Source organism: Cricetulus griseus (assembly GCF_003668045.3).
Source record: "Cricetulus griseus strain 17A/GY chromosome 1 unlocalized genomic scaffold, alternate assembly CriGri-PICRH-1.0 chr1_0, whole genome shotgun sequence".
NCBI lineage: Eukaryota > Metazoa > Chordata > Mammalia > Rodentia > Cricetidae > Cricetulus > Cricetulus griseus.
The window spans coordinates 91,328,049-91,354,556 of record NW_023276806.1 but is presented as its reverse complement, the minus strand read 5'-3'; the positions used below and the strand labels follow the sequence as shown (position 1 = coordinate 91,354,556).

The following is a 26,508-nucleotide window of genomic DNA, read 5'->3' as shown; positions in this document are numbered from 1 at the left end:
AGATTTGTTCTGAAACACACTGGGAACATTTAGTCTGTCGGGGAGAAGTGGGATAATTGGCATGTTTTTAATAGAGTGGTCACACTGCTGATTTTAATATGGCCAGAGAGTTATGTAAACGAAGAGTCACAGTCTGTAATTCTGTAAGATAAACTTGAATCACATTGATTTTTAGACAACATATTTAGAAATCATAAATCTTACTCAATTGATTTGTACATCATCTATACATTATAAAACATGAGAAAGTTCAGAACAGTTAAGTTACTTTTCCAAGGTCACACAGAGGCAGCTTCCTGGGACTTAACACAAGGAGTCTGTCTTTAGAGCTTAGAGTTTTAGCCCATCTGACGTGAAACTTGTCTAAACTATTAGCACTGAGAAACATAGCATGGTCTTGTGCATACTACCTGCATTTATTTACCAACAAATTTCTATATGTAAATGTTAGGCAGGTATTGGTTTAGTTACGGCAAATGCCTGATTTTTTTTTTTTTTTTTTTTTTTTTGGTTTTTCGAGACAGGGTTTCTCTGTGTAGCTTTGGAGCCTATTCTGGCACTCGATCTAGAGACCCAGGCTGGCCTCGAACTCACAGAGATCCACCTGCCTCTGTCTCCCGAGTGCTGGGATTAAAGGCATGTGCCACCAATGTCCAGCACAACTGCCTGAATTTAAAGGGTACTTTTAAAAATAAACCCTTGCAATGTTTTTCTTAACAATACAATCTCTGAATAATTGCTAAGAAGATATTCTCATTCAAATATGAAGTATTTCATTTTTAGCCAACAGTCTTATAGAATATAGATAAGGAGGCCTCTTAGTTAATTACTACCCTTGTTTCTTTTGGTTAAAATGGAGTATCTCTTCTTATTAATTGATATGTAAGTCCATGCAACATAGATTCCATTTTGTATGAGATTGAAATTTCATCTTATTTTGTGAATTTTACTGGGAATTACAAAAATGTCGGAAGCAAAGTAAGTGCTTTAAAACCTTTGTTAAGACTTCCATGTGTATTATGTGATGTCAGAATGTAGGTGGTACCACTCAAATCTTTGATTCTTGAAACATCTTCCTGCCATGTGTTGTATTTTTGTATTTATGACTTCTAATAAAACATTTCAGAAATTATCTAGCACTAACTTTTTAGAAAATTTTAACTCTTTGTAAATCTTCAGTATTTGCTCACTATACTATTAATTTTTCATATAATAATGTTATTAAATATTTTGAAAGTTTCTATCTTTCTCTTAAAGTCTTTTGTACCACAGTTAAATGTTGTAAAATGACTGAATAAAATAATTATTGATTTCATTTTATTCAAGATTTGGAAGAAAGATTATATTGTGTTTTAAAAAAAAACCTTAGTTTTCAGAATATGAAATGAATTCTTAGGCTTCTTAGATATGTCAAGAGCATTAGTGTAATCCTTAACTTTTACTAAAGAGATATAGGTCAAATATTAGTGTTCATACTTGCTCTTGCTCATATAGTGACACATGAACCTTATCCCAGAGAGGTTCATTTTCACAATAGTAGTTGGTGGGACAAGAATCCTTGCCCCAGAGGATCAGTAGCTCATTTCTGTTTCTTGAATATGTTGACTTAGACAAATAATTATTAGAAACATTTTTGTGCAGAAGTGAAAATTACATATATGCCAAACTGGCATTTTCTCTTTCTCTCTAGAACCACTTAGATTACAGGGAAACGTGTATGACATTCTTTATCCTTAGATTTCATTTCTCTGGCCTCTCTGTTTTGTTTATTAATTTCCTATAGATTGAAGTTTGCTTTTTCATTCTGTTGGTGTTTCTGAGTGTCTAGATTGGACTTCATTCTGTTTTTCATGGAATGAAACTTTTTCTGAAAACTCTTATTTCAAATAAATATTGATGCCAAGAGAGATGAGTATGTGGCCACCAGTCAGTGATTTTTTCACTTAGACCCTCTGGTGCCTCTGAAATCTTAGTCAGATTTGTGTCTTCAGAATGATCATACAGAGCCACATGCCAAGAGTTATGTAAGGTAAAAACAAAACAAACAGCAAAACTCACTTTCTCTGGCACAGACAAGACCTTGTAAATAGTTCAGACAGTAGATCCAGCTAGGCCTTTTATTGCAAAGGAGTTCCTATGACTTTAGTCTTTTACTCTCTCATGTTGGTTTCTCATTTATAACATGAATCTGATGCTTCAAAGGATGGAGAGGATTCAATAAATCTGTTATATTGTGTAAATCACTGAATGTGTGGATAGCCCATACAATCATCATATTGTTCTGGTCGGAATGTTAGAATTCAGTCTGAATTATCATGTTCCTTTGTATGAGGAGCCTTGCCTCAGGTTGGAATAAATGTGACTATTTTGCATACTATACTCTAGGTCGGTAACTGTGTGTTGTTTTATTGTAAAATCCAAAAAATGCTCTATGAAATGAGTGTAAATGCACTCTTACACTGTTTACTTACCCTTCATGAACAGAAAAGAACCCCAACAACTCCCAAACTGAGCATGAGCATGACTTCACATTAATGAGGTAGTCTTAGGAGAATAATTTTTGTGTTCCCAAAATCCATTTAATAAATGTAGTTATCCATGAATGGAAACTAGTTATAATCATGTGGGCTGACATTAATCCCATTTAATACAAATGCCTCTTTAGTTCTTTGCTGTTCTACAATAAATAATCACATTTTACATTTCAAATGCAATATGTGAATTTCATTTTAAAAGACCCACGTGTGTTAAAGATTTTACTTTTTAACTACGCATATGTGTATATATATGTTTATGCATGTGAGTATGAGGATTTGTGAGCATAGGTGTCCATAGAGACCAGAGGTATTGGATTCCCCCAGAGTTGGAGTTCCAGATGACTGTGAGCCTTGTGTAGGTGCTAGGAGTACAGCTTAGGTCCTTTAAAAGAGTAGGATGGGCTCCTAACTACTAAGTCATTTCTCTAGCTGTATAGTATATGCATATTAATGTAAAATTTATATTTATTCAGTAAAGTTCCTGCTCACAGTAGTTTAAATCTTCAGTTCATTTTGTCATGTTTCATCATCTTATTCTTTTGCTCTTTTTATATTACAGGTTTATCTCAAACCATAGATTCAGTTAGATTCCAAAGAGTTTCTGATAATGTAGACTATCAACCACAGGTCTATCTACACTCCTTTAGTGGTCTCAAGATAGCTCCCCCAAATATTCTGATTACTCCAACCTTAATGTTTTCCTCTTCATACTTGTAATTGACAGGGAACCAGTGCTAACTGTTGAAATAATCCAGGCTATCCCATGGTAGCTTAGTTCACAAGTTTGAGTCCTGACTTGGGTAACAGAAGAATGCATTCTCTTTCTTTGTCAGCAAGGAACAGCATGATATGTAAATGTTGCTGCTATATCCTAAGTATGAGTTGTGTGCTGACTGATTCAGTGAGCTGTGCCATGCTGCCTTCTTGTTAAGACTGTTATTGGTTTTTGCCCATGCTGTATTGCTTTGTATTGATTTTGTGTGTAGCAGTGAGTTAGCTGCATTATTTAATGTTAAAGCAGGATCAGATATGAATGTGTTCAATGGAGTTGCTTGTAGACCGTGAATTGGCTATTTTAGGTTTTTACCATGTTGAGAACAATTAGGGGAAAAGTATAGCACTACCTCTGAGGGCAGGAAAAATAAAATGCATCTTCAACTTTCTGGTAGTTGCCAAAAGTGGTACAATCATATCTGCTTGGAATTAAGCAATCAAGTTTTGTTAGTTAGCAGATGTGTAAGATTCGAATTTCATTTCTGTGTTTCTTATAAAAGTCAGATGTGTTTAGCAGCATAAAATGCTTAGGATTTCTTGGGAAGGTTTCACTTGTCTTTAAGAGTGGTTTCCTGATGAAACTATATTATAGAATCTATAGCTGGAGGAAAACAGCATGTAAGTATGTTGTTGCTGACAATTGGGGGATGTGGAGATGGAAAACTAGCTTGGGGATTAAGTTGGAGATCAGATGAGGTGTTTTATTTAATTGCTGGATTGTTTCCTGTTTCATCGTTTTTTTTAAAAGATGAAACACGTAGGGCTTATATTTACTTTTTTTCTTTGACATTGATTTTCCAACTTTTTTTGCATATGTGTTTGCTTATGTCTGACTGCTGATGTGTGCAGGGTACACATGCACATTGTATACCTGATTGCACATATGGAAGCCAGTTTAAGATCAGGTATATTATTCAATTGTGCTCCAATTTATTTATTTATGGGGTCAGTCATTGAACCTAGAGCCCTCTAATTTGGTTTCTATATCTAGCAGACATGCCCCAGATTCCTCATCTATGCCTTCCGAGTGTATCTGAAATAAAGATGCCCACCACGCTTAATTGAGCCATCTCCTTAGCTCCCAAACTTTAGGTAATTCATCTCTTTATATATATAAAGGCCACCTTCAGAATGCTACCATGGTCACCCATGTCTTCTAGTTAATGTTACTTTTTATTCTAGCAGTCATATTGGCTCTAATTCATGGAAAAAATATATGTCCCATCAACTCCAAGGTATGAGCCAAACCAGAGTTAAAAGAAACATTTTCAGAAGACAAGATTCTCTAGATAAAACAAGTAATCAAAGGGTACATGGATATGCTTACACTCCCTCCCTACTTGCTGTCTCTCAGTAAGGGCTTTCGTTGTTAATCATAGTGACATTATAGTCCCAGTTTTTCTTGATGTTTTTTGAATTAATTTGCTTTTGGATGAACTGAAGTGGAACACTTGCCTAATAGTAGCAAGTCCTGGGGCATTCTGACCCAAGACCTTTTACCACCCCTGACTTGTTTGACAACTGTATGGATTTTGAAAAGTGACCAAATTCTTTTGAAATTCATATTACATATGGCCTCAGTCACCCTTTTAGGAATTTTAACAGTGGAATGTTGATAGCACTGTCTTAAGGTAGAGAGAATATGAGAGATAGTATAGACCAGACAACTTACAAATGCCTTGGAGAGTCTCCTTTGCCCTTGCTGAGGGACAGGTATAAGATGGTAGGCTCTGCTTCAGTGCATGGGTGCAAGTATTCTCATGGTTTTCCCGCTATGTGTCCCATGGCATTCTGTTCTAGGTTTCTATACAAAGTCTAAGGCCCACAGGAAAGAGTGTTTTTCTTATCCAGCAATTTGCTCTTTCTCTCAACATAGTCAGAGCCTCTAACAGACAGGATTAGATGATGCCTACAGCTCTATGTTCCTGATTAACAAGCCTGGCTTTACCATAGCTCAGGAGGGCTCTAGCAAGGACTCTTGTCTGCTAAGGATAAAATGATCCAACAATCTTGATGTGTTCTAGATGCCTACAGAGCTGGCTTTTCTTCTTAGTGCTGGAGAAACAGTTTTAGAAGGCATGATTTTTTTTTTTTTAAATATACCTTTTTATCTACTTTTTAAACTCATGGATAGAAGGTAGAGTAAACCCATCTCATTAAAATTTTATTTTAAAATATTTTCTTTTTTGCTATTTCCCATGACTTTTGTTCGCCAAAGCACAGAAAGAACTTGATATACACTGACTGTGATGAACATGTATTCCTTTAATACAAATCCTTCCTTTTCCTGTATCTTCCCTGTTTACCCTAGGCCATCCTGTCTGTACAGTGATGTATTCTCTTTTAAAACACTATTACAATTTTATGCTTTATAAACATGGATTCCCAATGATTTCACATCATTTCATATCTTTGCATATTTTAGTTTTTAAATCTTCAGATAATTCTACCAAGTTACTTCAAAAAACCTACTTAATCATCTTTAAATTTCTAATTGTTCCTTATGTTTAATAATGAAGTGATTAAATAAGATGATAACTCATAGAAGTTAAGATCATTACTGTGTTCATTCAATCTTTGCTTTGTATATAATGGATTTAAATGCACAGACGCTTACTTTATAAAGAGCGTTAGTCCTCAGATACAACAAACCAATAGCTGTATTCACATGGTCTTGGAAAATGCCACCTTATACAGGTAGTCCAGCATACTTAATGCTGTCTGGCTAGAACTCAGAGTGTAAATTGTATGATGCGCTAGGAAACAGAGTAAAGTGATGGTTAGAGTTAGCCTGTGGTGTGCTTTGACAGCATGAAGAAGTCAAAAAGGCAATTCTCCAGACTGTTTTAATAGTGCAAAGGAAAAGGCTTCTCAAAAAGTCATGCTTACAATGAGTTGAAAAACTGTTCAGAGAAAAGCATGATACCATTGGTGGGAAAAGACAAATCTGAAATTACATGCACTTTGAGCTCAATTTTACCAGTAAAATGTATTTATCTTAAAAACATTCCTGAAAGGATCCCATTTAATGCATTTCAAATTGATGAGTAGGTCTTGAAACCCAGCAGGTAATTCTGTAATACCATTAGCAGTTTTAGTTTGGGTCGTCATGTTGGAACTGTGGAGATTTTATTTTGTAAAGTGTGTGTTACATTCTAGTAGCATAAATAAAATTGTATCAGCACAAGAAAAAAGATAAAGTGTTTTAGGTTTATAAAATTAATGCAAATTTCTTTCACTGTCTGGTTCAATATTGCATTTGAATGAAAGTAGGTCTTGATCAATGGAAATTCATCTATAGATCTCATTCTCCCTAGTTTGGAAGATGCATTGTCCAGCAGCAACTATTCACCTATACATAGTTCTTTTTATTGAGCCCCATGGATTTAGGCCCTAGGTTTATCATTAGTGCATAGATCTGTGAAAGGGACAAGCTGCAATATCTCATTCCTAAGCCATGACTAACTAGTAAGCCAGTTTGCAGAACAGTAATAAATCAATACAAACTCAAAAAACAAAGATTACAGCCAGCTGTCAAAATACAATACCCTGGCTTATTAGCTTTTTGTGATTATTGTGATTTTCAGTGTTGGGTTAGTGTTTAAAATATCATATACCTCCTAACCTATTTTTATTTTACTAGAGAAGTGGCTCGTAACATTTTGAAGCTACCTAGAAGAAAAAGTAGACCCCACTGGCTGCTTTTAATAAGTCCTTATTAGAGTAACAGAAACAAATCATTGAGTAATCAGGCTTTCAAATAATTGGAATGTTAAAGAAAGAAAACTTTAAGATTGAAACTTAGTCGGTAGATTTTATCTAAGCTTTTCTGGTCTATATTTAAAGTTTGCTTTTCTTTACACATAGATTGTGCCTGTGCTGTCCAAGGGTTTTGTTTAGTGGTTGGAGACGGGGTTTTTCTTTGCTGCTTTCAGCATTAAACTCCCAGGAACCACAGACTGCTGCCAATGCAATTAGAAGGGGCTTAAGGAATGAGGTCATGTGATATACACACTTTACATATTAGGGTAGCCGGGAGTGGAAAGGGACAGGCTTAATTATGTTCATCTATTTGTCAAGGTCACCAGGACCTCTGAAACATGAGTTCTTGCCAAGTCAAGTAAAAATCCTGATGATGCTGTTTTCATTTATGAGGACAGTGTCCTCAGCTCTTCTGACACCTGGAAACTACTCTTAGGTCCATTCCAAATGAAAACTATTTTGAAAAAGCTGATGCTTTGTTTGTTGGTAACATCAAAGTTCATATCATGCTTTGTTCCTTTTGTTTTGTTTTGTTTTGTGTTTTGTTTGTTTTTTGAGACAGGGTTTCTGTGTGTATCCCTGGCTATCTGGAATTAACTCTAGACTAAGCTGACCTCTAACTCACAGAGATCTGCCTGCCTCTGCCTCCCAAGTTCGGGGATTGAAGGAGTGCACCACTACTGCCAATGCTCATTTTTGGTTCTTAAACAACAGATTCTTCCACATTCCTCACAAATGATGTACTATAGAGTAGAATATATTGTTTTGATTTTTATAGTCAACATTTTTATTTTTTTTTCCTGAACTCTTAAGCCCTTGAGAATTAGGAAACTTTCCTCTATAACCTTTGGATGTAAGGTTTTTGGGATAACTTTGATATTCATTGTATTAATCCTAACCATGACCAGTACGTATTAGTTGATCTTAAATGTTTTTAAATTCAGCTCCAGGGAATTTATTTTCCTGCAGTCGAAGAGTCTCTTCTCTGAGGAACACAGTAACCTTTGGGGAGACTCCTCCCATAGCACAGATATGAAAATCTCTGCCAAGTTTCATGCACCTCTGACTGGTTCTGGTAGAGAGAGATCCTTTCTTTTCTGTAAGTGAATTTCTGGATCAGGCCCTTTTTGGAGTGCATGACATTTTTTTATGTTATCTTGTACTGGCTGCTCATAGGTACATGCCTCTTTGGCTGGCTATACACCCCCTGTCTCTGGGCAGAGTGATAAATTGTTCATTGTAGTGGCACAATGCAGTTATTTTGGTAAAATTATTAACACCTATTCATGAATGGTTTTTTGGCACTGTGAGATTTTGAAGAGAATGTTTAGCCTTCAGCAGCTGCACATGGAGAAATTGTTGCCTTACTGGGTTTACTTTCTTTTGTTACTGTGTTGAGGCTATTGAGAACAGCCTTGATCAGTTTTGTTACATTATCTGAAAAACATTTAGAATCTAAACTATAACTATTACTATTGCATTTAATATAGAGTAAATAATACTAAATAGGGAATAGGATACATTACAGAGACTTACATATCTATGCTGCACATAAAAATGTCCATATTACAATACTAGAAAACAAGTTTTCTCTTCTAAGTCTAAACACTTTATAGTTTGAAAAATTTTAATTTACAGTAGAAGAGAGAATCCAAAGACATAAATGTGTTCAGATCCTGCTAAGTGCTGATTTGCTCTTTGCTCTTAACCCTTTCTCAATCCTTGAGAGTGATGTGATAGAAGCCATGTTTTATAAGTCATGAAAGTTTCTAGAGAGGAAAACCACTCCAGATAAGTGTTGGTGCCAACAGGTTGGGCACTTAAGCATCTGATTCTGGAGGCAACTACATTTATCCACTTTGGAAAGGATCATCAAGAGGGATTAAAAATTTAGCACTTGAGGCTTATTAAGGGTTAGAGTGGAATAATTATTTATGTATCTGGGGATGCTGCAGTCCCCACTAGAGCATTGCAGTATGTTGGGAACTTTCTGGTTCTTGTCAGGAAACCTCACAGTTTTCATCTCCCCAAGAATAAGACTTGCTGTCACATGGCTGTACATGCTTCCTGATTTCTTACAGTGTATGTTTTCAGAGGAGATATGTCTTATTAAAATTCTATAAAAGTAAAGCTCTATAATTCATCTCTCTTTGCTGTTCAGTAGTCTTCTATGTCAGAACAATGACTCCTTGTTCTTCTGGTGCTCAAAAGAGATGGGTGTGGACAAAGCCTCCACATCCTATATCCATTTTTGTTGTTGGTGATTATGGGGCTAGTCTTATTTTCAAATCTTGAAAGTTGGAAACTAAAAGGCTCAAGAGATACTGATTGAGCCTGGAATTCTGTCATCAGGCTGTAAGGTAATTGTATTGTAACTGCAGTTGCTGGTTTTGGTCTTGCTTCCTATTTGTCAGGCAAACAGAAGTATATAACAAAAATTTAATAAAATCTACTTTTAAATTCTTGAGCTTTGTTCTTTCTTCCAAAAATTTGGATATGTCTAATTCCTAATTTATAGCTTATTCATTCTCATTTCAGAAAAGCCAGGTAGCATTGATACAATATAGAAACTTTAAAAACATTTGTAATCTTTTTTGAGATATAATATATAGTTTTCCCCTTTCCTTTTCTCTCTTAAACCTGCCCATGCAACCCTCCTTGTAAATTCATGGCCTCTTTTCCTTTGTTGTTGTTCATGTGTCTTCATGTGTGAATATGTTCCTGAATACATACTTACAGACAGACATACATACAAGCTATTCAGTCTATATAATGTTACATGTATGTATATCTTTTCAGTGCTGCTGACAGGAGGATAAATAATTTATTTCAGAGGAGAGAATACCAGATGATCAGCTCTGAAAAAAATATAGAAAATTTTTAAATAAAGTGACACTTTAATTGTCATTTTACTGCAAAACAATTCAGTGACAGAGAATAGAAAAACTATCTATTCTCCTACTACCTACCACTGTGAGTTTTCAACTCTATCCTGTCTAGAAACTTGTAAAGGCAAGGGGTATGCCTTAGTCAACCATGAGTATTGCATAGCCATGGGACTACAGGATAGGCTGCACATTTTGACTCGTGTTGGATGTAAGGAAGAGTAGATTATGCAATACTATCAAAGTAAGATAACTCTCAACTCATTTTGACTTGTGTTGGATGTAAGGAAGAATAGATTATACAATACTATCAAAGTAAGATAACTCTCTCAACCCATGTCTAAACCTTCCTCCATCCCCAAGATTAAAATAACCGCTTAATGAGAGTCACTACAGTTAGGCCATATATTTCACTAAAAATTGAAGAAAGCATGCTTTGAAAGTCTATGTCAAAGATAAGAAAATCACCATGAACATAAAATGTCAAAAATATTTTAACTTAATGTGTTTAAGTTGGAATAGCACAATGATAAAATAAATCATTTATGTGTGTATCCAGCTCTCAGTCTGTATGAGTGGACTAGAAAATATATTGACTTTAGTAAAGAAATTGGCTGAATAATTTTACAAACTAGACAGCAATATCATGGATTGATTTTTTTTTTCTTCTAATCACATCTGTGAGTTTTTCTCTCTAACACAGAAAACTGAAATTGTGACCTTTATTTTGGCATTTATAAGCATTAGGACTACAAGTCAATAATTAAATTGACCCCATAAATATTTAGGGGTCGTACTACTGAGATCAAGAAAGCACCAAATACAGCATGTACAGACAATTAATGAAGATCAGAAGCCCCTGTTCTTATAAATCAATGGGGCTCAGAAGCACATTCCTATAAATGTGACAAATGTATTGGTGCAATGAATCACATTTGGTCTCAGAAGCCAGTTGAACTCTGGATTTTGTCAAATCAGTTGTTGCCTTCTGAAAGCCAGATTTAGTAACAGGTCAACAAGGGACTTGCCATATACCAAAAATGGGAATATACTGGTCTCTTCACCTTGACCACTAGTTGGCTCTCTTTAATATCATATTCAAGCCTATGAGAAAGATAAATATTGTATTTAAGATTTATCTAAAATACCTTATTCATTGATAATTAAATTCATTATTAAGGGAGAGAAGAACTTTAAAGTGATAGGATCCATTTGTTAGTAAGTTAGCCTATACCTTGTTTATTTAATGCTCTTCTTCAGGTATAACTAATGCTTTTGAAGTTATAGTGTAAATATTGGTAAAAGTTCCTTGTATGTATCTATTCATTAGCATAAATAAGTTAAAGGTTTTATAGTGAAGGTATCTAGTTCTGTGATTGGATTTGTTCTTTGATCCTTTTAGTCAGTATTCATCCAACACCTGACATATAATTTGAAATGTAGGACATGCAAAAATACACCTCCTTTTGTTTTTGATTGCAATGCCTGTTGCTGACCCAGGTCAAATGTTTTCTTTTAGCTATGCTTTTGTTTTCAATTTCTCTAGTGAGTTGCAAATCCTCTTGTGAGCCTCAAAGAGTAATAGGAATAGTTTAGCAGGAAATCACTTACTAATCACAGTTTATGAATCACCTGCTAAGAATTCATTTTAAATGTCAAATGTCTTTAACAGAAAGTATTTTCTTGAAGAATCTCTTAACCCTTTATCTGCATTACTTTTACCACATCACAGAATTTTTCTTAGGCACTTATTATCATAGAGTGTGAATTTACTGAAAACATTTGCATACTGTCCTTTTTGGTTTACTCCTTGTTCCATGGGTCTGTTAGCTCCACTATCTCCAGTATTGTGTACTGGAAGTTCTGGCCTGTCTGCTCATCGGTGATGTCTCATTGGCAATTTAAGATTGTGGAAAGATTACACCATGGGAATTGGCAAACACTACAGTCCCAGGACAACAACTTCTCCAGAGAGCCTCTTGAGAAAAGTTATTCTGTGCTGAGTAGCCATGTGAAAGTTCACCTTTATATGTTCTTTCCACATTTTAGAGATATTTAGCACATAACTCATTATTTCATGTACTAGCTGAGGGAGGGCAAATTACTTAGCCCTTGTGTGATTCAGGTCCTTGTCTGCAGTGTAGGAACAATTGTACCCCTCTATCATCTGGGTGAGATGAAGAGTAAGTCCACTGTCTTGGTGCACAATGAGCACACAGCTGACCCTACCTCTTCCCTTCTCTGCTTCTATTGGTAGAGATACAATTTTAGATTTTCTTCTTAGATAACTCATTTTCAAATATATAAAGATTTTTTTCTAGAAGACAAGAAGGCTTTTCTCTATTAAACACATGAGCATTTGGCCATGGATATAAGTACATTGATCTAGGCTGTCCAGACTAGATTGTAAATAGCAAAGCCCAGCTTATAAGCCAATTTTCATAGCTCCAGAGTGGGAATAGAAAATGCAGCTTGGTTATGTTCCTAGACATCAATTCTTCACTTTTTCTTTATGCTACTTTTTTGGGGGAGGGGGTGAGAGGGAGTAGTAGTTTTTTATTATTTCAATTTTTGAACATACACAGTTAGATTAAAACAGTTTAATAACACATAGGTATATGTCTTTAAATTATATGTACAGAAATAAGCCAGCATCTTATAGGCATATACTCATGTATACATCAGTGAATATCTTCATCCATTTTATTACTTCACATGTTCTTCATCTCTCAATTATGTTAAACAACTCCCAGACAACCTTGCCTTTCATACATACATTTTTAGAAGGATCTCCAACTTCAGAGTTGTTGGTCCTGTTGTCTAAAATCATGACAGTAAGAGGACTGGTAGTTGAGCAAATCACACTGACACAAAGAAACTTAAATGAGTGTTTCATTTAAATTAATTATTTTGGAAGTAAAATTAGAGTCAAGAATACTGGAAATCCCCTTAAGATGAATGCAAATGAGATGGTCCTGTGAGGCTTCTCTATATCTGAGCTTCATTTGACTTCTAGTTTTAGGAAATATGGATGAAATGATAGTATTTTCATGATCTCTTATAATGTGTATTTTATGCATATTAAAGAAAACTTTGTGGTTCTTAAGAAGACTGCTGGATAATAAGCATGTAGAGATATGGAATTTATCTAAAAATGTGCCATGGAAACAGGGTTAGGATTTATGATTTTGCTTTGTTAGAAATGGAATTGTCTAAAAATGTACTTCATTTATTATTGTTGTTTTTGTATGATGCATTTGTGGTCAGGCATGCAAGACGTGCTTGTGCAGATCAGAGGACTAGTTTGTGGGGTCAGCTTTCTCCCCCAATGTTCCCTACACTAGACCCCAGCAAATGTTGGCTCCAGGCTGTTGGACAAGCAGTTTTCACAGCTCGGCTGTCTCAGCAGCCCTGGAAATAGGATTCTTCTGTGGATTTTTAACAGTATCAAATAGTGGTCAACTCAATGTCTTCTGTAGTCCAGAATGAGTTCTTTTATGTATATTTAGGTACTATAATGCAGCTGTTATTTATAGGTAGAAAGCAATGTCATGGCAAAGTTTATTTTCTGATAGGTATGTAGACAATATGGAATAATTACATTGAATTTTTAATGGTGTGTAGGCATGTTTTATGGATATTGCAGAGAAGTACTGGTAAGAGATACTTTTAAATGTGTGGCATTTGTCACCTTTTATGTTTTAAAGGAGGAGGGAAAACAAAAAGCTAAGTGTAGTCTCTGATAACACCACAGATTTGCTGGGTTAATCTTTAAAGATCTGAAAATGGACATTTATTTATGTCCTTCAAATAGTATGTGCAATTTTTCATGGGGGAAATAGTTTCATAAGAATAGGACACAAGTTGATGACAAAGTTTGCTAAAGCATAAGTAATGACTGTTTTAAACTGTTAAAAAGGGAAGGCTAGCCTCAAGGAGATAGGAGTTCCAAAAAGAGCTGGCAAAAGTAAATGTTATACAACGCACATGGAAAGAATACCAGGGGAAGAGCTGACAGAGTGCAACAACAGGAAGATTAGTCACTTCTAGAAGGGGAAAAAAAGGTGGGGCAGGGAGAAGAGTATTTTAAGCATGGGTGTTAACTAATATGCAGTTTTGTACCAGCCCAGGACCACACTGGCCCAAACTGGGAATGCCAGTAGTACCCAAGACCCACAGACCCAAATGTAAAGTTGCAAAAGCAGTTAATTGAACAAAAATGGGGAAACATTAGGTTTGAGTTTAAGGAAGCTGAAAATAAAGGACTGCTAGTGTTCCTCAGTGGAGCAGATTGGCTTAGCTCAGGCTACTGTGTGGTTGTGGGGAAAGAAAGTCTTACATGCCCTTCACAACAGTTGAGGTCCCATGCAAATAGAAATGTCATGTGTATCTTGATTGTATGTGCTCTTTGAAACAGTCTTTGCTTACCTAGAACATTTAATTATCTGCAGTTAAAGAAGTACAGATGTCAAAATATTCTGAGTTATTTCTGTGACCTCCTACAAGGGTTAGTAGTAGTCATCTGTATATTTATCAAAAAGGAGGTACTTTAGAATCAATAACTGAAAGCGAGAAAGTAAACTGTTTGTGTGTGCATGTTGGTGAAGCTCTGTTAATTTCCCATTTGGAGTAAAAGGAGTAGGGATATGCAAGAAGCTGATTTTGCTGAGTCTCCTCACATGTCAAATGGGAATAGTAACATGCCTGCCTCACAAACAGATGATGAGAACAGAGTGGACTGGATGTAAGAGCATAGACCTCAGATGGCATGCAAGAATATAGACCTCAGATCGCATGCAAGAATATAAACCTCAGATGAATGCAAGGGTACAGATCTCAGATGGCACATTATTTCTGCATTACTGTTTAGCCAAGTATGGCCCACTGGCTTGAATGAAATTTTTAGCTCATGATTGAAGGTAGATATCGGCCATGACTCTTTTTCTTATACCACTTGGCTATTTGTGATGTCATTTGTTGTGTAACATATGTATCCATACATAATAGATACGTGATTCTTATTTGTCCATCTCTTAGACATTCTTATAAATTCTGTCAAATATTTTTTAATTAGATATCAGGACACATTCTTCTCTATCTGGGAAAACATAACTTTCTCAGTTAAAAGTAAAAATAAGTGATGCCTATTGAAATAGAGATAGAAAACTCACTTATTTCAGAGATCTTAGATTTCTTTTTATTGTGTGTAGTTATATGGAATTTATAATTGGGTATCGTGTACTCATGGAAATGCAAACTACAGTGAGCCCTTTGATCTGCTGATTTTGCTACCATTTACAAGACTTCCATTGTTCATGTGCACAAAATTTGCTTAGGTGAATTCTATTCTAATATCTAACCAAATAACCAGGTAGTACAAATGCTAAATGCTCACTAAAAACCCAGCTTTTCCTGCCTTTAACTATCCTATGCGTAACAGAAAGGGAAATGCTTATTTTCTAAACTGTAGAAGACAAATACTATCTCAAACACTGGAAGTTCTTCCTTTTCCTGGAGTGGATACAGTAAGTCATCCTGAGTCACTTGAGCAGCTTCTTTAGCCAGTAGTATTTAAAGCATCAGATTGTGAGGACAAATGACTCAGGGGTGTGTGTTGCACAGTAAGAACATTTCACTTTTAGGACACCATTCCCACACACATCTTTCCCTTCTAAATACTGGTGACTATTTAGCCACTATTGAAGTGCACTAAAACCTTACCTATTTTTACCTGTGTGCACTTTATTTGTAAATATTTTGTTTTCATATGAAGCCTTGTTCAAGGAATTGAGTCTAAGGAATGGGCCCAGTAATAGCTGAAGAATTTAAAGAGGTACTTAGCTTATTTATCTACAAATACTGGTTTTATTGATATTTTTAAGTGAGTTTTCATGACTAGGCACTTACACTTGAACCTTAACATCTGCACTACCCCTATCATCAGCAAGAAATAACTATTACAGATCATATGATCTTTAGATAGGTTAAAAACATAATTTATATGTCTCTGTCCCTATTTATGTATGGGTGTATGACAGCATAAATGATGACAGGTCTTCTGTCATAAGTGACATTATATTATCACTTATAATGCCAAGTCAATAAAATAATTTTATCAGCAGGTAGAATGGGAATATCCCAAGTTCAATGCCAACCTGGGCTTCATTATGAGACTCTGTCTTACAAATAAATCCTGTAGTCTATCTTTTGCAAAAAAAAAAAAAAAAAAGCTATGGGGTTGCTTGATTGTTCTTACCAAAAGATGGCAGGGTAAACATTTTTTTTAAAAAAAACATTTTTTGTGTGTGTGTTAAATTCAGTGTTCCTACTAGAGGCCGAGACAGATTTAAATCTATTATTAACCTGTGAGTATATCTAGCTCATTCCTTATAATATGCAACACTACTACATATGTGATATGTAGAGAAGGGAGTTGACTAGAAACTGGATAGAACTGTCCATCTCCTTTTATGGACACTTTTGATTTTAGAACAAATAAACTTACATGTTATGTCACCTAAGGGAGTCCACATAAGCACCTAAAGAAGTTGTTTGTAAATGCTACCAGTGGCTGAATTTATTAATTTCTGAGTTATAAGCAAGGGAAAGTGCTTTTATCCAAGGAATGTGCTCCCAAAGTTTTCATGGATTCTTTTTGTTCTAAGTTTTACTGAGTTTCAACTAAACAAGCAGAAGCCAGTCCCCCCGCCCCCCAAATAGCCCAAGTTAGGCTGACAGCCAGTGCAAGAACTGGTTTGGCTTCTGTATTATTTTTGCCTTAAAGTTAGGGATTTGAATTGACTGGTCTGAGAGACTCATTCCATTCTTCCAACTTGGTTTCAGCCCATATCTCAGGGGTTGGTCCTTGAATTCCTTAAGCACTGTGTGAACTTATAATTACTGTTTCAGCCTTACACATACTTAAATCCATGGGCTGAGATGTGGATGAATACAAATATGACTGTACCAGTGGTGATCTCCCAACAGGACAAGCACTGCTGATAAAAATGCCACAGTCTTGGTGGGGCCTCTGAAGAGATGATCAATTTAGAAAAATATGTCAACTGGATTACTTCTTGACAGTCTAACATCTGAGAATCATGGAAACATGTTAGACAAATGTGTTCACATATGTGAATATAAATTCATATTTGTATGTTTCCAAAATGGAGTGGACCATAGCAGAGCCTCTTCCCACCATCGTTCTGGCCAGACAAGCCATCACTTACTCCCATTCTTGAAGAAGTCAAGAAGTCAGCTTTCAGGAGTCTGCAGAAGATGAGCAGAAGGCTACAGTGTTGCAGATGCATTCCCAAGTTTATGTTTTTCATGCTTTGTCAGGGTTATGATCTTAGGTGACATGTTATGCCTAGCATTCACCCTGCTTCATTGGTGGAAAACATAATAGAAACATGCTGAACGTCTTTGTACATAAGCTTGCAGTTCCACCAATGAGGATAATTTTCTATTATGCACAGACTGTGTGCTTTCATGTTCATAATTAATTTCTAATAAGTCTATGATAGTCATATATTAACCTTTTTCACTCCTTTGAACTGTTTAAATTCTAAAGAAATAAATCTTGTTATCATTTGTATCTCTAGGATTGAGCTTCTAGACAAGTTATTTAAATGCTAATGCTGTGTTATCCAGTCATATTCTAGTGAAAAGAAGATAAGTAAGCAATGACATCAGAATGGAAATGAAATATGGAAACAGAAGCATTGCTCATTCTGTAAAAATCACAAGAACTGCTGTGTTCTCATGTAGTTTCAGTGTTGTACAGATTATCAAAACAGTGGCCTTTGCATAAGTGTTTCTATGCCAGGAAGGCAGAGTATTATTTTACAGTTGAGCAAAATCTCATGGTAGCAATTATTTTACATGGTAACTTTCTTTCAGCAACTGGTTTTAGGGCAGTTAATTTGTTACTAGGGGTGCTGAGGGTAAAGGAAGTATGAAACGGTAAATGTGGTTCTCTTATAATAAATGTTTGAGAGCAGTTTTCTGTATAGAATTGGGTACTTTGTATCTCAGTAACAGTATTTGTGTCACTTGTTTGGAGAACAGATTTAAGTATGATCACAGGAAAACACCTGTTTTGACACTTGGTGTGGGATAAGTGCAAACACATGGGTAGTCTGTGTGGGTGTGGAATAAACAAGAATGCTTTGGCTAGCATCCTGCAGGGTGTGGATTTGACAGTATTCCAGCTACTGCCTCCACGGCTGCTGCTAATACTGTGGGATGGAAAATGGCTGACCAGGAAACTCGTAACTTTTAGTACTGAAGCAATTATACAGGATGCATTGTTTAAGGGAAGCATCTTAGATCCTTTCAGTGTCACCTTGGCAAGCAGAAACTATGTATTATCCATTGAAGATGACGCATGGATTTGGCTAGTGGATGCTGGTGAGTGAGGCAAAGGGGAAGCCACTTAAATAAGATGTTGTGCGGTAGGTTAGCTTTTCCAGATTCCATGGGAAAAGAACCTCAGAGGCTGTGTACATTGAGAGCTTGTTTAAGAAAGGAGCCATGTTTTAGTGCCTGATCTGTAGCTAGCTTATGCTTTATAAGCAGATCTGGCATTTACTCACAGATAAGGCTAATTCTCAAGCTCGATTGACAATTCAGCCAAAGGGATATAGTTTTCCATAGAAATTTTTAGACTCCATCTCATATTCTTGCCCTTTACTTGAGTCATAGTTAGACTTTCTTAGATGAAAGTAATGGTTTTTCTTTCATTTCTAATACACACCTGCTTTATTCATACTAGTAAGTTATAGATTTTAAATTGAGTTGTTTCATGAGCATGATTCTTGTCAGGAACGTTATTTTCAAATAGAGATAATTATGTAAGCAAGTTTGTATAATATATGCTTATATTAATCACATAGTTGTATAGTCTGTATCTTAACAGTTATGATAAAGCACACGTGGGACCTTGTCGGATTCCATGGCAGGTGAGGATGACCCAGGTTGATGGACAAACATGCCAGACAGATGGAGTTCAGTGAGAAGTTTTATTAGAAAGGTGAGGGAGAGGGTAGGAAAGACAAAAGAGGTAAAGAGACACAGAGACAGAGAGAGGACAGAAGAGAAGAGGGATACAGGAAAAGTCCTGTCTGCCCCAGGGCAACAGTGGGAAAGAGAGTAGGAAAGAGAAGAGCAGGAACAAATGGAGAGAGCAAAGAGAAATCGGAAAGAGAGGAAAGAGATCTGGAAAGAGAGCATTGGTGGGCAGGAGTTTTTCTTTCTTTTAAAGGGTCCTTTGCACTTGAGAGTAGACTACACACAATCATGGAAGCTGGGCTGACCAGGGTACTGCCATAGTGCATTCTGCCAGATGCCAGGGACAGGCCAGCATAATGCCTGAGTTCTTACATTACCTTTGTATTGATGCATTACTACTCTGAATGAGCTAGTATTTTCTGTCCTCAAAATAGAGCTCACTTTTTTGTATAGAGGCATATTTTCTCAGGACTAATTACATACCCATTAACAGCTTACTTGTATATTTATTTCATAGATTGGAGGAAATACCAATTTTCTGTAAGTCTAGAGACCACACATGTTCCTAGAGTAATTAACCTATACTAATAGATATTTAAGAGATATTCTCTAAAATCTGTAACAGTTACATTTGAGAACTTAAATAAATGGTAAAGGCTCTGGCAAATGATGTCAAAAGAAATGTGTTTAAATTTCTTTTTGCTTTTAACAAATGTGGTTGACCCTTCAACTTTTAGCAGTTGCTACCTAATCCCATCATTAGCATTCTGAGTCCTTCTGATTTTATGTTGGTGGTGCTGGGATGTAGGTTTGGATACATTTGTTAGGAGCATTTAATGTTTAACATATATTCAGATATCTCATGTTTGAGTTTATTACTAGCATATTTTATTTATATAAAACAACTACTGTCATTTTGTTTCTACTGAATGGCATACCATTTAGTTTAAAAAGATTTATAAATGAATACATTCATTTTACCATGTTAGATCACCATTTGTTTACACGTTTTTGTTATTGCTTTGTTTAGATGGGATTGAGAAATGTAAAGTGCAAAAATGCAAAGTAAAATTGGTTTGTTAAATTTAAAGTCAGATGATCATATTATGTAAGAGGTCATCTTCTTTCTTCCTGATGTCAGGTTCATGCACTGTTTCTTAAACCCAGCTTAATTGTACAATGTTTTGAAATGTTAAATCTATGTTCAAATCAAAATCCAAACCTACTGAAAGAGGATTGGTGAATAGAGATGGAGGGCTGGCACAAGATCTTAATGTATAAAAGTTTTTTGCTGTGCAAGCTTGGAGACCTGGACTCACCATAACCTACACACGGGTGGAAAGAAAGACTTCACAGTAGTGACCACTGCCTTTTTATATGTACCTCAAATGTCATGCGTACGTGCGTGCGTGCGTGCACATGTGCACGCACACACAGACACAGCACAAACAACAGATTTCTAAAAACAGAAATTATAAAAATCCCAATTCCTTCCAAATTAACATTCTAATTGCTTAGTGGAAGCTGACTGTATTGTAGTATTTTCAATATTTGGTCCTTGGTGACTTATCAGACATAGGTAGACTTACCCTATCTAAAATAAATTTATTTCGTATATCATCAACTGTGTATTGTGGAAATGAGGAGAGGAATTAACTTGTTTTTAAAAGATTTTTTTAAAATAGTAGCTAAATTACTTGAGTTTTTATGTAAGAAGCAAACAGATTATTGTTAGCATTTCAGTTGCTCTGAATTTGAAATTGATAACCAAAGTGGAGAATTGCACACACATTGTGAATAGGGTCCTTTCACACCTATGTCCAAATGTTCAAAACATGTCTAAGGTACTGTGTATGGTTAATTTGCTCATAATTTTAAACAGTGAGAATGCCTAAATTTTCTCAGTCATTTTCATTTGACATATAGAAGATATTATTAACATCTTTTCAATGTATATACTTAGTTTCTAAGTTTCATTCAGGTTACCAAAGCAGTCTCCCTGAATTCTAGCTCCTGTACAATCTAGTGGTTCAGAGTAAACAACTTGGTGTGAGCTCCTCGAGGCTAGTGGGAGTTGAAGAGTTCTGAGGCCTGGGTACCAAGCTGTCTGCACCTTCTCGGAAAGTGCAGTGTTGTGTGGCAGGGCAGTCATCAGAGTCTTGGACATCAGAGGTTCACCAGACAGAACTGGCACACTTGTCTTCCCCTCTGATTTTCTTTTGCCTTTCTTAGTTCCATCTCTTGCTCTTGTGAAGCCCATATCCTCCTTGAATACCTGCCTGTTTTCTATCAAATTCTTCTCTTTATCACATTCCCCACTTACCCTTATCTGTTTCTGGTTGAAAGTGGTGTACTTGATGAAATGTGTGTTGCACAATTAGAAAATAATTATTTTTCTCAAGTAGTTTTTTTTAACAAAACTAATTGAGTTTAATCTCTGTGTCTTCCTGTTTTCTCTTCCAATTCTAGACAGCTTTGGCTTTCTACCTCTTGCCTGTGGACCAGCTTCCTGAGGTTTTTTTTTTTTTTTTGTAAATTAATTTGATATGAAGGTTGCAATGACGGGGTATAGTAATCTTATGCCACTTTTGGAATTTTAACATTAGTACAGCAGGCATGCTATAACATGTGCCCCTCACTTTTCTTTCTAGAACTAGATCTCCATCCCCCTCCATCCATGTTTTGGCTTTCTGTGGGATGCGTGAATGGCTGCCCCCATGTATTTTGTTGCACTTCTCCATTGCTTCTTGTGTTCTGGTGGGAATCTTGGTGATTCTTCTCAATTGCTACCTGAGCTCTGTGCTGGTTGCTGCTCTTCTCCCAGGGTCTTGTGCTGGCTGGTCATGTCTCTACCTCCTTGGCACTGCCCCATGGCAGAACCATGGTCCCTGGATGGCTGCCTCTAAACCCTTGTGAGGGTGGGGAATATTCCTCCCCTGCTGCTACAATTGAGCTCTGTGCTGGGTACCACAGAGCCCTCTACACTTGCTTTCAGTCGCTAAGGCTTCCCGAGCTTTGGCTGTGGCTCAGAGGTCCTACTGTCCAAGCCCTGAAACTTTCCTAGCCTCGACACTCAGTGGTAGCAGCAGGTGTTGGGATTTCTCCGACTCCTAAGGCCTTGGGAGGAAGAGAGTGGCTGTTGACATAGTCCTCAAGAATTTTAAGAGTACATCAGGAAACTTCTCCAGAAGATATGTAAAGGTAAGATTCTGATTTCTCTAGGAAATTGTTTCAGATGCATAGAAAACAAAATCTGTAGCAGTAGGTTTATTGTAAATGGATTTTAGTAGTGAATACTTAGAAAATTCTTGTTTGATAACACAGCCAAAACTTGTCCTGCAATGGACAAACTACTTATTGCAAACATTTCTTGGGGGTGGGCTGGTTCTCTGTGAACTTTACATTTCAGTCTGTTTTACTTACAATAAATTTTGGTATTGAACAGATTTTTAAAATATCTACTCCATGATTAGAATTGGAATTTTGAAGCATCTTGTTTTTCTATCAAACAATCTTCTTTGTGTATCAAAAAAAACCAGTAAGATTGTTTTTGAGATTTAAAAATGGTAAAACAATAAAACAGAAATATTCTATTTTACCAGAAATGCCTGTATTTTATTTACCCCTCTGTTAATATTTAAAACCATAAAAGATAAAATGAGTTGTATCCTTACATTCTTCTAACTGGGAAATAGAAGTGCAGCTCTGGTGGGGTACCAGAGCACAAACTTGTCCCTTGTTGGAGTTCCTGACTAATGCTTCAATGCAGACTTTCTTCTTAGAGCTTTGTTTTCTCTCTTCTTCCGTCCTCTCTCCTTTCCCTCCCCGTATATATGATGATGATGATCTTGCATTATAGCCCAGGCTGTCCTGAAACTTACTGTGATGTTCCATCTCTGTGTCTCTAGCTCTGGAATTAAAAGTGGGAACCACAACTTGGGCCTGTTTTCAGTTTTCTTAAGAGTTATCTTACTGCCTCTAGTTACTGTGGGAAAGGCACCCGTGACTGGGTAAAGGCTCTGGGTTTGGTGTTTCCAAGTTGTGGGAAGAAAGAGGCGCAAACCACGTGCACAGAAGTGCAGCACCATATCAGCACTTAGTTCATATGTAACACACTTCACTCTTGTGAACCCTGTAACCCTGTAACGTTCTTCACAGGGGTTGTGCAAATTTTCTGGTTTCAGCATTACTATCAACTCATAACTTTTTAAACTCTTGTAAAAAATATAAACCTAATACCTTAATCAACTCTAAGCTGGAGTGAAGAATCTTATTTCCAAAACCAAAAACCAACCTATTTTTATTACTAAAGTTAAAGTATATGCTTACTAGTAACTTTAAAAATTGAAAATATATTGGATAATACATGTTTCTGTTTTGTTCTGTGTTACAACTCATTTGTCATTTAAAAATAACTATGTGGAGTACCAGGCTGGGAGTTTGTATTATGGTTAAGTGTGCCTTGAGTAGACCTCCCTTGTATTTCTCCAGAGATCTTATAGTCTCTTGGAATGAAATATCAAATGAATGTAAGAATGTAAACTCTTAAAAATAATGAAAATATAAATTAATTACTAATGATAAGTCTTTCAGAAAGATTATGAATTTCTTATCCATAGTAAGTCTTAGGTGCTTGTGCCAGTTCTTAAAATAAAGTCCAGGGCCCAGTTTCTTCATAACTCAGCTAGGCTGGAAACTTACACTTGTCCATCCCCATCTTTCCTCTCCCTCCCTGGAGCAGAGACTTCTGTACAGAAGAGAGGGGTGCAGAATGTTTACAGTAGATGTTGAATTAAGCAAATACAAAGTTTTTATTATTTATTTTGCTTACTGTGATAAATAAGTCAAAGTCTGTAAGCATCCCTAGACATGTCCATATAGAAAAGAAATAGCAGAGCAGACCTGTGCTTCATCCAAGCCACTGAATGGAAAGGTCCATGCAGGGGTATGAGCAGGTGCTGATGTTTCTGATACTGTTGAAAGCAAAACATTTTCTAGTTATTATTCATTTTTCATGTAGAACTAAAGGAATATTGGCTAGTTTTACAGAATTAAAATAATCTCTTATTTAATTTTCATATTTTATTGATTGTCTATCTTAGAATCACATCTCAGTTTTTTTCATAGAGAACTTGAGAATAGGGATAAGAGGGAGGTAAGAGAAGAGTAGGGGAGAGGGTAATGATACTACATTTTATACCTATATGAAATTGTCAAATAAAATTAATAAAAGCAGAGATACTTAAGATACTATTATCATTGCAACATGAGGATGAGGTATGTAAGACTTTATGTAAAGTTGAATAGCCCACCATAGTCTTCAGTCTAGAGCTCAGTGGCCCTCAGGGCTCTGAGGCCCACAGGGCTCCCTGGTTCATTGTGGTCTTTACTCCGGACTGACACCAGGAAGTGTAGCTACAGAAGCTGTCTGTAGGATCCCTACTCTTTGAACATCCTGGGCATTGAGTACCAACCAGCCTTCTGTTCTCATCCTTTGGATAGCTCAGTTCTATTAAGGGGAATCAACGTAGACCCCACTGGTTCATTCTAGGCTGCTATTCCCTTTCTGGCTTGTGACCTTGGGATGTATACTTACAGTCGTCTCTCAGCTGTAACCTCACCCTCTCAAAAATATGCATAATATTATCTCCTTGTCAGAGTTTTTATGAAGATTTAATTTAATGAGACAGTTTGTGCCAGCACTTAGCACCATGGCTAGCATACAGAAAATGGTGAAAGTGTAGCTGTTACTATGTCATTTTCCCAAGGTCACACAGGTAGAAAATGATTGAGTCACAATTCAGGCATAAGTATCTCTGAATAAATAAAAGTAAATAAATCTAGAACAGAGACATATACAGGCACATCAAGTATTACAGAAACTACAAAACAAAGGCCATACTCTTTCTGGACCCTGGACCCTAGTCTTCCATCTCAATTAATCATATATGTTCAATTGTAAAGGGAGATACTTGAATGCAAAGGGAGAAATAAGCACACCTGAGTGGAGGTGAGTGGTCACATGAACTTTTAAAGTGAGAATTGGAATTTCACCAATAAAGTGGAATTGGAAGTTCAGAAGCTATGATCTTAGACAAGTTTCTTAATCACTCTACTGTTTGTTACATAGTATGGTAACAATATTAAAATTAAAGAAGCACTGCATGTGTTGTCACAGACATTAAATGATGGCAGATACAAATCAAAGGCTCAAATAACTATTGGCTTGTATTAACTGTTAACTGAGATGTAAACATCTATTTAACAGAGTAGTGTCTTCTTTATGTTGACATGTCTGCCTAGTGAAAACCATTTAGAGATAGATAGGCCTTCCATTTTCTAAGAACGAGAATGTTTTCCCTATCAGAGCCTTGTCATGTCACAGACAGACAGTAGAAAAAGGGGGGAAAGATATCATCAAGGAGTAAACCCAAATAATTGGAGAAGGGGGAGACATTCTTTTCATCTTGTCTAATGTTTGTTACCAACACTGGAGTGTCTCAGATGGTGAGTAATGCCAATTACACAGATGATAGAATATTCTTTATTCTCTGAAGCAGAACCCAACCTAGCAATGAATGCTTATCCTAAGGGAGAGGGTCATCAAAATTAAAATGTCAGGGTTTATCTTTGAATGTTACCCATGGTAAGTATTGGGTTCAAGGTATTGTATTTTTTTCAATGAAGTTCTTGCAGTTCTTTGACCTCTCTTACTAGATTTCAAAAGTTTAAGGCCAGGGGTATTTATGCCTTGGTTTATAACCTCAGCACAGTATCTAGGAAAAAGTGAACACCTAACATTGTTTAATTAAAATTAAAGGAAATATATCGCAGAAATAGTTAAGAAGATTAACTTTAGGGTCTAATGGTATCACAGTGATTAGAAAGAAAAGCTGTGGTGTAGGAAGCATGGGGTCCCAAGACTCACTTCGAACAAAGGGACAGATTAGGACAGAGGCTGCAGGTTGGGAGACTTGTATGGTCATATTTTCTAATGCCTGGCCAAGAACATGGAAAAACTGAAATGTATAGCTCTTAGCACAGGAATAAAGTGTTCAAAAACACTCATGAGCACATAACACCCCTGAAGAATGGAGAGCTAAAGGAACCTGTCCACATTTTGTTTATGGTTTTCTTTTTTGAGACAGGGTTTCTCTGTCTTTTTTGGGAGCCTGCCCTGGAACTCTCTGTCTAGACCAGGCTGGCCTGGAACTCACAGAGATCTGCCTGCCTCTGCCTCCAGAATGCTGGGATTAAAGGAGTGCACCACCAATGCCTGACTTGTTTATGTTTTTTATTCTGAAAAATATTCTTGGCATTAGAAACTCAACTTGATGCCAGAGTATGGAAGGGCCAAGTATTAGAAATATTATCATTGGTGTATATGTTTATGAAGAAATTCTCAAAATACAGTTTAAAATGCACAATATTGTGAAATAGTAATTTGCAATAATAAAGTCATAAGAGTTATGTGGATGTCAGAGAAAGTGTTTAATTCTAAAAGCTGAAATATTTGCAGGGGTTTACTGGAATAGCTT

The 26,508-nt window shown here is 36.3% G+C and overlaps 1 protein-coding gene across 22 annotated transcripts in view; it reads left to right on the top strand.

Annotated features, from left to right (window-relative positions):
- The window catches only part of Mbnl1 (muscleblind like splicing regulator 1), a 143,745-nt gene that overhangs the window by 38,681 nt on the left and 78,556 nt on the right, over positions 1–26,508 (top strand). Inside the window, exon 1 of one of the 22 annotated variants that reach the window (XM_035450569.1) lies at positions 21,504–22,171. The exons of the other annotated variants lie outside the window; for them this stretch is intronic. The gene's annotated coding sequence lies outside the window, so the exon portion shown is untranslated. Of the gene's footprint in view, positions 1–21,503; positions 22,172–26,508 lie in introns of those variants that run through there. 22 annotated transcript variants of the gene reach the window in all.